We start from the raw sequence: 5,748 nt of genomic DNA on the forward strand, positions 1-5,748 counted from the left end.
AAAAGAACAGTGAATAACTGAAAACCGAAAAAATACAATAATAAACAAAACTCAAAAAACTGTCCAAGTCTTGCGGACAGAACTGTGTTTCAAAAAATACACAACATTTTTAAAGAAAAGTGTTTCTTCTAAAGAAAGATGAATCACTGAAAACCTAAATTAAAAAACAAATAAAAACACCAAAAAACTGTCCAAGTCTGTGCAAAGTGAGTTATCACTTTTTGTCGATGGTCTCAAGGACAGAGAACAACCTGTCCATGTACTCTCTCCCCTCTTGTGCTCGCCGCTCCTCCGCCTCCCTCTGCAACCTCATGTCCTCCTTGATGAGGTCAATCAGCTCATCATCTCGCCCACTCTTCCTTGGTCTCTTCCGTGGTCGAGGACCAGCCGTCCATTCTTCTGCATCACCCTCTTCGTCCTCCTCTGCTTGTTGGGAACCCACTGCAGAGCTTGGTCCCGGTCTGTCATCAGGGATGGAGCTCAGTAGGACGGGGGGGCTCATCGATGGTTTCTGGCCCAATACCTCATCCATGAGGACAAACCAGGGCCAAGTCTCTGCAGTGGGCTTCCCAGCAACTCCTTCTCCTGAGCCGGGATATTTGCACTCCTAAGGAAGAGTGAAGCATTACAAGAAACATCAGGTAGGAAAAAAAAATGGGTTAGCTGAATTTCATCTACAAAAATGTACTTGCCTTGTAACGTTTTTTTAGATTGTCCCTTTTTTTTTGGCCTGCAGTGTGGTAACCAAATGGTCAATCTTCATCTGCTCCAGTATTGACCTAATAACAAAATAAAAAAGCACAACACTCACAATGATGATAACAAAAATGCAACACTCACATTTCTTTTAAGATTGCTATTAGTGGAGGGAAACACTAATGTTTTTAAGAAAGCTGTACAGTCCTACAGAAAAATAGGAGAACTTCTTTGGATAAAATCCAGTGTCCATAGAGACAGTAGTATAACCTTTCCCTTTTTTTCCAGTTTTATTAAAAAAATAGTAATTGCAGATAAAACAAGTCAAACTTACTTCCAGGCTACACTGGCAGAATGCTTGGCCCCAGTAAACAAGGCCTCTTTGGAGGCCCGCAGCCTAATAAACTGCTCCGTCTTCTCCTTGGTCCCTACAAACAGAAGGTGTGTTATTCCACAATAGATTCCACGAAACGGTCAAAAGCATGTACAAAAACATGYTTTTTTCGGGTTCTTTTCAGGTTSTTATTAGTAATAAAAAACATGAATTCGAAAAACACCGTTAATTAAATAAACACACTTTCATAATACAGACGATTTAGCATGAGCACTGTACTTTACATGATATTCAAGCACAACTTTTAGTTATATACATACATTTAAAAGACATTTCCTCCCGCGAGTTATCCAGCTCAGCCATCTTCTAATTTGCCGCGGCGCGAAAATCTCAACTGGCGCTATGAATTCTGGGATAGCCTCCGCCGGAAAGGATACTCGGATGCATCCTCGGATTTCGATAGGAAGHAGGACGCATTCCTCGACCGCATGAGGAGGAGCCTTCGAATTGGGACTGTCCTCCGTGCGGGGCAATGACGTATGCGGCCGACAAATGCGCACTCATGAGGACCCAGCCCCTGAATTGAGACACAGTGAGGGTGTTAGATGAAAGCTAGGGTGGGTGTGGCCTCATGTCAGGCAATCATAAGTTGGCAACGTTTTGTGATTTTTTCATTAACATGCTAAGGAAGTACCTAGTTTCTATCCATGGTTTTCTGATTTACTTTCCAAAACAACCCAGACAGCTCTTACTAAGTAGCTGTAAAAGGGGGGAATATGATGCTGCGTTGCAAGATTATTTTGTGCCAAGCCTGTCTATACGTCTGTCTGTCTGTCTGTCTGTCTGTCTGTCTGTCTGTCTGTCTGTCTGTCTGTCTGTCTGTCTGTCTTTCTTTCTGTCTGTCAGAACCTAGCTAGCTGAGACTTTTAATCTCAGCGTATGTGTTTAAGTCGCATTTTGGGCAGCATAAAATACACTTCAAGCTGTTGCAAAGTTTAACTGTATTCAGACACCAACACAGTGCAATTGTTTAGTTTCAACCAATGTGTCCTCTATCACCGTGTAAGCCAGTGAAATGATGTGCGTGGAGGATAAATGCAGCAAAATTGACACTGGCTAGACTGTTTTTCAGTGGTGTTTATTGTACTGTATGCAATGAAACTCATTCGTTCAGCATTTGTTCAATGATATAGTTGCAAACTGGCTACCTTTACAACAGGCTCAGTAACTCAAGAAGTGTTTGCATGAGCAAGCACAAGTCAGGTTACTTTGCATAGTGACAGATGTCACATGTCACACACAAGTAGATCTGACATTGTGCACTGATTAGCTGTCAATGCAATATCAGTTGGAGAACTTGTGGTTAGCACAGCTATTTAGACAGTAGTTGAAATAGGACTTGGTTTGTGATAAGGCTAGAGTTGGGTGTACAGBTAGAGATTCCCATTTGAAAAGCCTACGCCCAATGTGGGGCTCGAACCGACGACCCTGAGATTAAGAGTCTAATGCTCTACCGACTGAGCTAGCCGGGCTGGTGTCAAGCATTGAAAAAGCAAGTAGGGATGCAGCCGTTGTCAACAGTGATTTCTTATTGAGATCAAATTATGAAAGGACCAAGAATCTTTCAATCTTTCTTAGATTTGGCCCTTAACAGATTACTGTCTTTCTGGGAACACGTAGTGGAGAATATTTCCTTTGGACTAGTATTAATGATATTTGTTTGAAAACAAAAGAGAAAAGCAACAAATACACCTTTGTAGACAAATGAAATGTATTACAATGAGGTTTCCAAAAAGCTCGCAGAGCACACAAATGGTGTGAGACCTTTGTGGAAAGCAAACAGTACAACATCCCTGGGTAGGCTTGAAGCACCGTCCTCTCGCTTAACAGCCGAATGCGCTAACCAATTGCGCCACAAAGACACATTGTGAAATGAATGCTAGGGTGGGCCTGGCCTCATTTCAGGCACCAATAAGTTGGCAACATTTTCTGACTTTTTCACTCACATGCTAAGGAAGTACCTAGTTTCCATCCACGGTTTTTTGATTTTACTTTCCAAAACAGCCCCAACAGCTCTTACTAAGTAGCTGTAAAAGGGGGGACAATGATGCTGTGTTGCAAGATTATTTTGTGCCAAGTCTGTGTGTCTGTCTGTCTGTCTCTCAGAACCTAGCTAGTTGAGACTTTTAATCTCAGCGTAAGGGTTTAACTCACATTTTGGGCAGCATAAAATGCACACCTGCTGCGCTGCTCTCTGGTGGGTTTTGCCTTTGCCCGTCGGCATGCTGGTGGCTCTTGTTGTCCAGTGCTGGGCGCTTGGGCATTTGCCAGTTTGGCCCAGTGGCCTCCCGGTTGAGTTTGGTTCCCCTGGCCCTGTCAGACCTTGGCCTGAGACCCGGACCTCTGTGTCCACGCCTGGATTTGCTCTGGTGCAGTGGGTACCAGCGGGGCCTGTGAGCTTGTCGCTTCTGGCCCCAGGGGTTACTGTGTGTGATCACTGGTAGGGCTCTCCCTGTTCTCTCCTGTGGTCCACTTTGGGCGTTCCTCCTGGCGCGGGTGCCTCTGGGGGCTCCGTTCTTGGAGTCCCTCTCGGGGTCTTTGGCACTGGTCTCCCTTATGTCGGCTTCAGCTTTGCAGGTCAGGTCTGTGGTCCTCCACAGTCACTTTGAAACATTACCCTCACTTTTAATCATTACCCTTACCCTCAACCTTACCACCCTAGTACATACCTGACCCTAAATCTAGCCTAAACTCAATTCATACTTTGATCCTAACCCTAACCCCTGACCCACTAATTGTATTTCCACCAATTAAGACCAGGCTTTTGTCCCCATAAGGAACAGTGGGTCCTCACCAATCTGTGTGCACCAGGAAAATGGTCAAAAATCATAGCAAAAACATGTACACACAAGCACGTGCTTAAACTTAACAGTGACAAACTCTGGATTGCAAGCAGTCAAATGACATACACAAGGTGTTTTTAGTGGCTGATACTTTGAAACTGAATGCATCTGTTTCAGCTATTTCAGCAAAATTTCATCATTAGTCTCTGAGGGCACAAAACTACAGTCAACTGAGTTAAACTGGGACATTATATTTTTCTCAGCAGGAGCATGAAGGAACTGCTGCAACTAAAGTTAAATGAATCTCTGGATCTTGGATTGTGCTCCTGTGCTCTCATTTTGTTAAATTATTGGTTTATTTTTGTTTCTGACTTTTAAGATGTACTAAGCACCCCCCCACACACACACACACACACACACACACACATACACTAAAGACAACAGTGATGTATTTTTTTGAATATTTTGTGTCAGAAACCTAGTTGTGTTTATGCTGTAAACGCTCTGCTTTACTATCAGATGTTTGGTCAACTGAAATTAGTTCTGCATGCTTTCAATTAAAAGATCTAATGACTTTTTGATAGACATTGATGATTAAACCCACGAGGACACTATTTGAACATGCCTGCATATGGGCTCAGAGGCCTGCCATCTCCGTATCCTTCCCCAGCACTAAAAGGTCATTTGAGAGTAGATGTTGTGTCCTTTGGTGCATCAAAGTGCCTGGAGACATGTGTGTGTGTGTGCTTCCTTGCTACTGAAATTCTCCTTCTGCATGTTGAATTTGCTTTCTCTCTCCTTCGGTTCTTTAGAAGCTTTGCTGGTGTCTAATTAGCTTTCAGCTCAAGATGCTGTGATGATGATGCGCACATGTGCACTGTGCAAACTCGAAGGGATACATATACACACACACACACACACATTAAGATGAGATGAGGGCCAACTATTGTACATTAGAGTATTCTGGGAGAGCAGACCAGTTCAGAGTGGTATTAATCCAATAAAGAGGGCTGCACAAGTGAGATAACCGATGTTTATTCTCACCAAGCTTCAAATCAAAAGCTGCACTGTGATATTTCAGACTCAGAGAGGAAATCTGCAAATTGGTCTGTGATATTTTTACACAAAGAGTTGTGGAACATGACAGGGTCTTTCATTTCCTTTGCCTGTCTTTCTCTTTTTTCTTTATTTATCTTATTTTATTTTCTATTTTGGTCCTTAAGTCCTATTTTTTGCACCTGTCATTTTGTCCTCAGGTCTAACTGTTATCCACCACCCCTCCCTCTGACACAATAGTGTGATGCTCAGTGATATTTGTGGTTTTTTGCTGAGATAGGTCACAACATCAGAGCCACATTAATGTCTGAGCTTTAAAAAAATAAACATACAAACAATATTAACAATAAAAATCAAGAAGTACCACTGAGACAGGGTGCTCAAATTGGCTTCTCATGCTTTGTTTCTTTTACCAGATCTTTACATTTTTCTATCTGCCTCCAAAGTTATTTTAGTTTGTGCCTCCTGAGTTTTCCCCTGAGAAACTTGAAAATGTTGGCTAATTTGCATTTGAGCATTTGTTCAGTGATGCCAGACTAACTTTATCATGTCCCTCATCCAAGCTTTGTTGCAGACCAAGCACAGCTTTTCATGGCACCTTCCTGATGGCAGCAGCTTTAGACAGCAGGACAAAGCAAGCTGCCGTTGAGAAAAGGAGAAAACAATCCAAACTGCCGGCTGAACTAGAGATCCCATCATGCAGAACACAAAACTTAAAGGATGTAACGCTCTCAGTCTGGTGTAAGGAAGTCAAAATTCATATACAAAATAATAATAGTAATAATAATAATAATAATAATAATAATAATAATAACAACA

The 5,748-nt window shown here is 42.4% G+C and overlaps 1 non-coding gene across 1 annotated transcript; it reads right to left on the reverse strand.

Moving 5' to 3' along the window:
• Positions 1-2,489: 2,489 nt before the first annotated feature.
• trnak-cuu (transfer RNA lysine (anticodon CUU)) lies at positions 2,490-2,562 on the reverse strand. The gene has a single exon. It is a non-coding gene; the product is annotated as a tRNA-Lys (tRNA).
• Between the last annotated feature and the right edge of the window lie 3,186 nt (positions 2,563-5,748).

Source organism: Austrofundulus limnaeus, unplaced genomic scaffold (assembly GCF_001266775.1).
Source record: "Austrofundulus limnaeus strain Quisiro unplaced genomic scaffold, Austrofundulus_limnaeus-1.0 Scaffold106, whole genome shotgun sequence".
NCBI classification, from domain to species: domain Eukaryota; kingdom Metazoa; phylum Chordata; class Actinopteri; order Cyprinodontiformes; family Rivulidae; genus Austrofundulus; species Austrofundulus limnaeus.